Source organism: Chrysemys picta, chromosome 22, assembly GCF_011386835.1.
Source record: "Chrysemys picta bellii isolate R12L10 chromosome 22, ASM1138683v2, whole genome shotgun sequence".
Classification (NCBI taxonomy): domain Eukaryota; kingdom Metazoa; phylum Chordata; order Testudines; family Emydidae; genus Chrysemys; species Chrysemys picta.
This window is the reverse complement of record NC_088812.1, coordinates 5,126,748-5,137,719: the sequence shown is the minus strand read 5'-3', so window position 1 is coordinate 5,137,719 and position 10,972 is coordinate 5,126,748. Positions and strand designations below refer to the sequence as shown.

Here is a 10,972-nt window from a genome sequence, read left to right as displayed (position 1 = left end):
CCAGATGGTCCCATGTCCTAAGGAAGTTTTACTGACTAAATCCTCCAATTGTTATATGGCTTCTTTGAGTTGCATCGTGAGTTACACAGCGGTTCTCAAACTTGCCAGACCACTGCAACCCTTTCAGGAGTCTGATTTGTCTTGCATACCCCCAAGTTCACCTCGCTTAAAAACGACTTGCTAACAAAATCAGACATAAAAATACATAAGTGTCGTAGCAGTGCACGCTGTTACTGACAAATCGCTGACTTTCTCATTGTAATGATATCATTATAAAATAAATCAACTGGAATATATATATACTGTACTTACATTAGGGAATAGTACCTAGAGCAGCATAAACAAGTCATTGTCTGGATGAAAATTTTAGTTTGTACTGACTTCGCTAGTGCTTTTTATCTTGCCTGTTGTAAAACTAGGCAAATATCTAAATGAGTTGAAATACCCCCTGAAAACCTGTGCGTACCCCCAGGGACAAGGACTCTCCAAGCACGCAGACAACTCAGCCTGCTTGTGTCCCTCTTATTCTGTCCTCTCGCCCCTCCGCTTCTCTTTACCCTCCTTCTCTCTAGCTAAGGCCCTGATCCTGCGATGATCACCATATGAGGAGATCCCTACACCCGTTAAAGTCAATCGGACTCCATAGGGGGCTCCTGGCAGAATCGGGGCCAAAAAGAGCATAATCCCTTCGGGGCGGGAATTGTCTTTTGCTATTTGGCTTTACAGCACCTAGTACAATGGGGCTCTGATCTGCCAGGTGCAGCTGTAAGAACATCAGTAACGTATTGATTCACAAGCCATAACGAAGAATTTGTTAAGAAATCGACATGGAACAATAAATAGCAAAGGATTCAGTATGATAGGCAGCACATGGACTTGCTTATTAGCTAGTAATGAATAATAATAAATCTACACCAAGCCTAGCCACCAGCGTATTCATAGATTTAGAGGCCAAAAGAGATCACTGATCATCTAGTCCAGGGGTCAGCAAACTTTCAAAGTGGTGGGCCAAGTCTTCATTTATTCACTCTAATTTAAGGTTCCGCGTGCCGGTAATACATTTTAATGTTTTTAGAAGGTCTCTTTCTATAAGTCTATAATATAGAACTAAACTATTGTTGTATGTAAAGTAAATAAGGTTTTTAAAATGTTTAAGAAGCTTCATTTAAAATTAAATTAAAATGCAGAGCCCCTCCGGACCGGTGGCCAGGACCCGGGCAGTGTGAGTGCCACTGAAAATCAGCTCGCGTGCCGCATTCGACACGCGTGCCATAGATTGCCTACCCCTGATCTAGTCTTACGTCCTGCATAACACGGGCCAGAGAGCTTCCCTAAATTAATTCCTGCTTCAACTCCAACAGTTGTGGCTGAGCTAGAACCCCGTTTAGAAAAACATCCGGCGAGGAAGAATCCACCACAACCCTTGGAAAGTTGTTACAATGGTTAAAGACCCTGACTTTAAAAAAAAAATGGACATTTGTCCAGTCTGAAGTTGTTTAGCTTCAACTTCCAGCCATTGGGTCTTCTTAAGCCTTTGTCAGCTAGATTGAAGAGCCCTCTATTATCAACTTGCTGTTCCCCAGGAAGATGTTTCTAGACTGTGATCAGGTCACCCTTAACGTGCTCTTTGATAAGCTACTGGGGTCTCTCACTGTACGGGACATTTTCCAGTCCTCTAACCATTCTCGTAGCTCTTCTCTGAACCGTTTCCTTTATCGACATCCTCCTTGAACTGTGGGCACCAGGACTGGACACAGGATTCCAGCTGCTGTTGCACCAGGACCAAATACAGAGGTAAAATAACCTCTCTGCTCCTACTCCATATCCCCCTGTTTATACATCGAAGGATCACGTCAGCCCCAGAACACTGCCCTGGGAGCTTGTGTTCAGCTCATTATCCACCATGACTTCAAGTCTTCTTCAGAGTCACTGCTTCCCAGGAGAGAGTCCCCACCTGTAAATACATCCTAGACCTAACATTTGGCCATACTGAGGCACAGAGTGTTTGATTGCATCTAGCTCACCTAAGGATCCAGCTCGCTCTGTATCAGTAATCTGTCCTCTTCATTATTTACTGCTCCCCCACTCTGTGCGTCTTCTACAAACCGCTGAACATGACCTCCCAGTGTGACACTGTGGCCGAAAGAGCTAATGCAATCCAGGGCTGCATGAACAGGGGAATCTCGAGTAGGAGCAGAGAGGTTATTTTACCTGGTACCTGGCATTGGTGAACCACTGCTGGAATTCTTTCTCCAGTCCGAAGCCCACAGTTCGAGAAGGGTGGTAATAAATGGGAGAGGGGTCAAAAAGAGTCAGCAGAATTAGAGGATTGGGGCACATGTGTAGGTGAAATATTCAAAGAGCTCAATCTATTTAGCTTAAGGAAGAGAAGGTTAAGGGGTGACCTGATTACCGTTTATAAACATCTGCACAAATATTTAATATTGGGCTTTTTAATCTAGCAGAGAAAGGTGTAACACAATCCAATGGCATGAAGATGAAACTAGACAAATTCAGACTGGAAAGAAGGCGTACATTTTTGACAGTGAGGGTAATTAACCATTAGAACAGTGGTTCCCAAACTTGTTCTGCCGCTTGTGCAAGATAAGCCCTTGGCCCACGCCGCTTCCAGCATCCCCCATTGGCCTGGAACAGTGAACCGCAGCCACTGGAGCCGCGATCGATTGAACCTGCAGATGCGGCGGTAAACAAACCAGCCCGGCCCACCAAGGGCTTTCCCTGCACAAGCGGCGGAACAAGTTTGGGAGCCACTACATTAGAACAATTTACCAAGGTTCATGGTCGATTTCCCATCCCTGACAATTTTAAAATTAAGATTGGATGTGTTTCTAAAAGATCGGCCCTAGGAATTATTTTGGGGGTAGTTCTCTGGTCTATGTAGACAGGAGGTCAGACTAGATGCTCACACTAGTCCTGTCTGGCCTTAGAATCTGTGGTTTTTTAACTTTATCAGTGATGATTTTAATGTTTTCTTCCAGGTCATTGATCAAACGAGTGTTCATTTCCAGAGTCACAGATCTGGGCTGAATGCTCATCAGTGACGGGCCCTACAGAGAACCCAACACAATTATTATGGCAGCAGCCGGTCATGAACCCTTGTGCTAGGAGCTGTACAAACAGAGAACAAAGAGAGGTTTCCTTCCCCAGAGAGCTTAAGCTAAGGTTCTTTTTTGCCAAGCCCCCGTTGGAAGAAAATAACCCAATTCCTTTCAAACTTACCCAGAAGGTGGGAGATGAGCAGCTTCATGGTGGCCACTGCCTTCTGCAACAAGACAAGAATACCGCATCTACTTGGTCCTCTTGTGATTTTTCTCAGGGGAAGTTTGCTGAGTGACACAGTTTTTACTGGGGCTTTTTATCACAGTTCCTTATCTCAACTGTGTCTCTCTTGGGACAGATACACCCCCCGCCCACGATGGCCTCTAAGCATCTAGCTAATGTTTGTTATGAGGGTAAACCTACCTCCAGTGGTGCTGGATCTAGGGGTGCTGCCCCTCAGGTTGAAGTCAGTAATAACAAACACCAGATACATGTTTCAGAATGACTCATCCACTCCATTGGCCAAACCGGACAGCTTCTACGCAAAAGGATCAATGGACACAAATCAGACGTCAAGAATTATAACATTCAAAAACCAGTTGGAGAACACTTCAATCTCCTTGGTCACTCAATTACAGACCTAAAAGTCACAATTATTCAACAAAAAAACGTCAAAAACAGACTCCAACAAGAAACTGCAGAACTAGGATTAATTTGCAAACTGGACACCATTAAATTGGGCTTGAATAAAGACTGGGAGTGGATGAGTCATTACACAAACTAAAAACTATTTCCCCGTGTTAATTTTCCCCCTACTGTTACTCACACCTTCTTGTCAACTATTTGAAATGGGCCACCCTGATTATCACTACAAAAGGTTACATTCTCTTGCTGATAATAGCCCACCTTAATCAATTAGTCTAATTAGAGTTGGTATGGCAACACCCATTTTTTCATGTTCTCTCTCTCTATATATATATCTTCCTACTGTATTTTCCACTGCATGCATCTGATGAAGTGGGCTGTAGCCCATGAAAACTTATGCTCAGATAAATTTGTTAGTCTCTAAGATGCCACAAGTACTCCTCGTTCTTTTTACCAAATACATGGTTTCCATCAGCAGCACCCCACCTCCCACTATAAAAATTGTTCCAGCCCCCCCCCCCCCCCCCCCCCCCGCCTACCTCCCAGCAATCTACAGGAAGGAAAGTAAAAGGGGAAACTGCTCCTTGCCTTTCGGGAACTGAAACTGGCTAATAATAATAGTGGGATTTGAAGGCTTTAAATAACCTCATGAATGGTTCCTGGGAACCACCTGTGACATTCTATAGCTTGGGGGAACGTCCTGTAACCCCCATAGTCCTCATTTTTATATAATCGTGATCTTACATATAAAGCAGGCCTGCACAACTCGTAAAGCGGTGAGGGCCATATTACTCCAAAGAAAATAGCTAAGGGCAGAAACCCCCTGGCCCTGCTGAAACACACACACCCCCAGTGCCGCCCACCCCCTCCGAAACACCCCCCCACCCAGTACCCATGTAAGCAAGCAGGACTCACCCCAGTGGCGCCTCCTGCTGGTCTTCTTGGGAATTAGCTCATCCAGCCGTTGGAGCGCCTTCTGCAGGCCAGTGTCCCACTGCCGCTGGCCCCGTGTCCCTCCCAGACCCCGGTGCCCTTTGATCTGGAGTGCTGCCCCCTGCCAATACCTCCACACTCTGGTTCTAGGTCTCCCCTCTTGCCTGCTCGCCTCCTCAGCCCCTCCCTCCAGCTCACCTGCCCCCCGCTCACGTCCTCAGCCCCCCCCTCTGGCTCACCTGCCCCCCTGCTCGCTTCCTCAGCCACCCCTCCCCCGCCACCGGCTCACCTGCCCCCCTGCTCACCTCCTCAGCCCCCCCTCCAGCTCAACTGCCCCCACTCGCCTTCTCAGCCCCCCCTCCGGCTCACCTGCCCCCCGCTCGCCTCCTCAGCCCCCCCTCCGGCTCACCTGCCCCCCCTCCCGCTCGCCTCCTCAGCCCCACGCGGGGGCCGTATGTTGTGCAGGCCAGAAAGCATGCCTTGTAAGGTATTAGGGGAAAGGTTACAATCTGCTGAAAATATCAGAGGGGTGGCCGTGTTAGTCTGGATCTGTAAAAAGCAACAGAGTGTCCTGTGGCACCTTTAAGACTAACAGATGTATTGGAGCATAAGCTTTCGTGGGTGAATGCCCACTTCGTCGGATGCATCTAATGGAAATTTCCAGGGGCAGGTATAAATATGCTGGCAAGAATCAGTCTGGAGATACCGAGGTTAGTTCGATCAGGGAGGGTGAGGCCCTCTGCTAGCAGTTGAGGTGTGAACACCAAGGGAGGAGAAACTGTTTCTGTAGTTGGATAGCCATTCACAGTCTTTGTTTAATCCTGATCTGATGGTGTCAAATTTGCAAATGAACTGGAGCTCAGCAATTTCTCTTTGGAGTCTGGTCCTGAAGTTTTTTTGCTGTAAGATGGCTACCTTTACATCTGCTATTGTGTGGCCAGGGAGGTTGAAGTGTTCTCCTACAGGTTTTGTGTATTGCCATTCCTGATATCAGACTTGTGTCCATTTATCCTCTTGCGTAGTGACTGTCCAGTTTGGCCAATGTACATAGCAGAGGGCATTGCTGGCACATGATGGCATATATAACATTGGTGGACGTGCAGGTGAATGAACCGGTGATGTTGTAGCTGAAAGTCATTTCTCTATCCATATATGTATATTATTAATGCATATGAAGTTATGAGAATTGTGTGTATGGCTGTCACGAAAACATGCTGTAAGTTGGGGAATCAGCCAGATATTCGCTCCCCAGAGTCAACAGCAAGGAAAGTAACCAACACCCGGGCGGGTGTCAAACAACCATCAACAGCCATTGTCCAGCAAGGGAGCCACAATGCAATGACTCACCTGCATGAGGCCACACCAGGGGAACAGCTCAACCCTGCCTGGAGACTCAGCAGTACCCCCCAGACATGCGTGGACTTGTGCTCCCCAAGCACATGGGACGGAGGGTATAAAACGGAATCCAGTGGCCACGTGCTGGGCCTTTCTCCTTCACCCATCTATGCTGCAAGCAACAAGGACACTCTGAAGACTCCAACTGAGGGGACTGGCCCAGATTTCAAGGGTGAAATCTGTGTCCTATGAACTGCAATATCCAGCGGGGTGAGAAAAACTGCTGAATCTAGATGTTGCCCAGTCTAACAGGGTCAAGAGTTCAGACTGCGGGCTTATATTTTCTTTTGTTTTGGTAACTAACTCTGACCTTTTTGCCTAGCACTTTCGCCTTTCCTGCTGGAGTAGGAAGTTGTTCTGGGGCTCGGGGCTGACTGTACAGCTTATAGAAAGGGAAACACAGACTCTGTGCCCCGTCTCGATTTCATGCCAGCCCTTTTAGGGTGTAAAGTTGGCAGAAATGGCCACCGTTTGTAAACGTCTCATGGGCAGGGGGCCTCACTAGCTGGAGTACGGGTCCTGCATCCCCCTGCTCCCAGAGTAGAGGGCAAATCAGGGGCATAACCAGAGTACACTGCACTACATCTCTTCCCTGCTCCCCAGGAGGCTATAGGTTGCAGCATAAGTTAGAACAGCCTCAAGGTTGCTCTAACTTACACCCAGGGCTGGGCAGAGCCCTGAATGGCCCCAGAATAGAGGGAACACAACATTTCTTCTAACTTAGCTGCTGCAGGGTCTCTCCCTACAAGGCCTCCTCTGCTATGGAATGACTCTCACTTCTGGATATGTCTGAAGTAGAGGTCATGGGGCGCAACTGGGCCAGCCGGACAGGGCTCTAGCACCTGACTGACAGCGTTCCTGGCATTGACCTAGGCACTGTGGTCGCAGCACTACGCCTCAGAGGACCTGAGATAACGCATCACAGCAGATCTCATGCTCTGCTGCTAGGGGACAGCTGTGGAGCCCATGAACCCTGGCGGGGAGAACAATGGGGAGTTCTGGGGGGGAAGAGAAGAGGCCACATACTATGAATCCCCATCCACCCAGCACTGTGAGGGTTAACACAGCATGCAGCACCAATCTCTCTGCTTTATCCCTGCAGTTGTCTGCTGCCTTATCTCCCTGCCAGAGCTCAGTTCCGCTCCTTGGTTTCTTGCAGCAGCCTCTTCTTATCGCCCTGGTGCAGGATGGTGACACTTCTTGTGAAAGAAACTTCCCCTTTGAAGCCACAAGCCGGGGTGCCAAGAGCTACCTGGCAGGCCCATGCATGAGAACCAAGCAACACCCAGAGGCTAAGGGTATATCTACATTGCAAGCAGAAGGTGTGACCGCTGCGCTTCTAAACATGTCTGAGCCGACGGTCGAGTCGCGCCCGAACCCTCCGGCACGCTATTCCGGCACTTCCGTCGCCTCTTGCGATACTTTCAGTACTTGCATTCCAGCGCATCACTCCCTGATCTGAGCTAGCTTTATCTAGCTAGATCACGGCTAGCTCAAGTATTAATAGCAGTGAAGTGCCAGCAGCATGGACAGTGGCTGCTCAAACATGTACCCTCAGTCCTGGGCACCTAGGCGGCCACCTGCTCCTCGAGCTAGCTAGACAAAGCTCGCTGTTGTACGTCTGCCCATGCTGCAGTCCCACATCCCCATTGGATTGTAATGTACCAGGATCACTGCTGGGTCCCTAAGCTAGAGGGAAAGGACCCAGGCAGAACTAATAATCCTTCACCCTTATCCAGTTCTTTTCAGCAGTAGATCTCAAAGCGCTTAGACAGTCCCCTCTTGCCCAGCTGAACATGGCTAGTAGCCGGTGCCCTAATCCACCGCAGGCCGGGGAAGGTATAACTGGGTTCCTGGAGGACAGGGCCATCGCTGGCTGTTAGCCAAGACAGCTCAGCCTCCGACGGCCAGATGCTGGGACTGGATCGCTGGCTAATTGCCCTGTTCTGTTCATTCCCCAGCAAGCGTCCGGCACTGGCCGCTGTCCGAGACAGGTCACTGAGCCAATGGCCCATTGCTCTGACCCACTCTGACCGTTCTTGAGGCGATCCCGTGCTGAGGGGGGGAGGGGGCTGGTGGCCACATGGGAGCCTGAGAGCTGGCCGTGGAGCTACGGCTACGCCCCGGGCAGCCTGACAGCTGGAGCCGAGAGGCTGCGATCCAGGCACAGTCACACCCTGTTTGGGGCGTTGCACATGTGGGGCTGCGCACTGGGCCCAACAAGACCACGGACAAAAGAACCGAGCTCTGGCTCATTGCCTCCAAGAGTGGGGGCCCCCGTGGCAGAGACAGGACTCTGCGCGGATGCCTATAAAGGGGGGTCCTGTATTGAGGCTGCTGGATACAGGCCCACTTAGGGTGACCAGATCAGAGAGGCGAAATATCGGGAGGCGCGGGGGGGGGGAGGGGGGCGGGAAAGGGGGCGGAGCCAAAAAATAAAAAAGCCGGTAGGGAGAAAAAAAAAAAAAAAAAAGCACGAACAAGCGGAAAGCGCCTAGGCTGGTGCCGGTAAACAGCGGCCCCCGGGTCCCGGGATGCAACAACCCCTGCCCGGAGCCCGATGCCGCGGAGATGGGCACGGACAGGGGGAGCACCCCCGCCAAGTCCCTGCGCGGAGACCGTCCTGGGCTGGCCGCGGGCGCGCCAGCGTGTGGCAGCCCCTTCCCTGGCAGGCTTCAGCTCCCCGCAGGCCCGGGAGTGCAGCCCGACCGGCCCTTCCAGCTGCTACTCCGCCTCTCCCTCGCCGCGTGTCAGGCAGAGGCATCTGCCTGGCACCCAGCGCCAACTACACCCCTCCGGGGCCGGAGCGCACGTGGCGGAGGTGAAGCCCCGAGGAACCAGAGTCCCCACGCGGACAGCTGCTGCCCCCCCACCCATGGGCGCGTAGGGAGCCGGTTCCCCAGGCTGGACCCGGGGCTGCCCCCCTGCAGGTACCCCCCACCCTCCTGCCTGCGATTGGGCCAGGGCCAGGGCCAGGCCGGACTCATCCCGCTGTCCCCGGGCCTCCTCCCTCCAGCGCTTGCCTGGGAGGGAGGAGGAATGCGGCGTGCTTCGGTAGGGGGCGGGGATTTGGGGAGGGATCCAATGGGGCAGTTGAGGGGGTGGGGCCAGGCCGAGGATTTGGGGAGCTATCCAATGGGGGAAGGAGGGGGCGGAGTTGGGGCGAGGGAGGGGGCGCGAGCCAGAGCGGAGGGCAAAAATTGCTTGTTTGTCCCGCGTCCCGACCAAACATTGGTCGGGACGCGGGACAAACGAGCAAATATCGGGACAGTCCCGACAAAATCGGGACGTCTGGTCACCCTAGGCCCACTGGTTCCCTCAGGCACTCTAGCTCCCAGACTGTACTTCCTGATGTCACCACTAGGTGTCTCTCCAAATCCTGACTTGCATTAAGCAGTCATGGAGCAGAGTACAGGCTATACTGAATTCATAGGACAGCACTACTGGGCATGCTCGACAGCGCCCCCTGGCTGTCATGGAGCACTAGGAATTGCATTTAGACTGAGCATTGTGGGGATTCGGGACTTGGTTGCTTGTACCCCATTTCCAGCCGCTAGAGGAAGAAACAATTTAGACTGTATATTTTAGGGTGTAGAAACAAAACCACACGAGAAGGTGTTTTAAAAGAGACCACAAAGTCATGCATTCAAAATCAAACTCATTTTACAGTATTGAAATGCCACAGACATGCAAAACCTACTCAGATTTCAGGGGTCTGAAGGACTGGAAAGAAAAATAAATAAATAATGAGAAAGGGAATCTCAGAAAAGCAGCAGCGGACCAGGGCTGGATTAAGCTATAGGTGCTACTGGCCCATGTCTAGGGAGTGTAACGTGTTCTAACCACTAGACCCTACAGCCAGGGATAGAAGAACCCAGGAGTCCTGACTGCCAGCACCCCCAGCTCTAATCCGCACACCCCTCTCCCCTTCCCAGCCCACTGATTTAACCCCGGGATCACACTCCAGCCTAGACAGCTGGGAGGTTGGTTTCGAAGTTCTGATCCTTCAAGCACTTTAACGAAGGTGGATTCAAGTTCTGCGATAACCTCTTCCTTTTCATGTGGCGCAATGCTGTCTCCTGCCTCCTGGCCAGAACGTCAGCCCTGCAAGGAATGAGAGACACCGGCCCATGGTTCCGGAGAGGCAGAAGGGAAAACACAAACTCCCAAGAGAGTTTTGATATCAGATGAGTGGGATCAGGCCTTCTGTGCACTCGGATTTAACCCTGACTTCAAGCTCCTAACATAGCAGATTTCCATGTCTAGTTCAGTCACTGGAGCTTCCCCCAGTGCTCCTAAGTCCCTGAGGGCTGGTCTGCACTCAGCTTTTATACTAATTTAACTACATCAGTCCAGACACCATGCCTGCCCTGCACTGGGGAGTCCTGACTCCCAGCCCCCTTTGCTCTAACCACTAGACCCACCTCACTTCCAGAGCCCAGGAGTCCTGACTCCCAGTCCAGGGCTGTAACCCTACCTGGATCTAGCCTGAATTCTGGATGCATCTGGTGATGGTTCAGCGAAGATGGCAGGGTCATTGGCTCTCTTACCGTTTTGCTGCTTGTGGTGAAAGTAGACAGGGAGATGTCAAAAACGTAGGACTTGGGTTTACAGGTGAACCATCTCTTTTACTCCTCCCACACCTGGAGATGCAGAGACAGTCAGTGGTGCCACACCGCTATCAAAGATCTCTTCTCTTTATGCCTTATCTCCATTTCTAACGTGCCCAGCACCTCAGCATCTGGGCGTTATGCAAATGAATAAGAGCCACATCTAATCCTGCCTGATAAAAGGGACCTGAGCCCCTGATGCAGTCATTGGGGCTCATTCACTGTTACCCATGTGGAGACTTATAGCTATTTATGCTCCCCCTCCTCTATGCCTTACTACAAGTTAGAGCAGCCTCAGGGCTGCTCTAACACTGCTTCCTGTGACCTCA

General features: G+C 51.0%; 1 long non-coding RNA gene across 1 annotated transcript in view; it reads right to left on the bottom strand.

Moving 5' to 3' along the window:
• LOC135977131 (uncharacterized) overlaps positions 1 to 3,328 on the bottom strand; it is a 5,490-nt gene extending 2,162 nt beyond the window's left edge. The window contains exon 1 of the long non-coding RNA XR_010594481.1: positions 3,241 to 3,328. This is a non-coding gene — a long non-coding RNA (uncharacterized LOC135977131). The remainder of the gene's footprint in view (positions 1 to 3,240) is intronic.
• Positions 3,329 to 10,972: the final 7,644 nt, after the last annotated feature.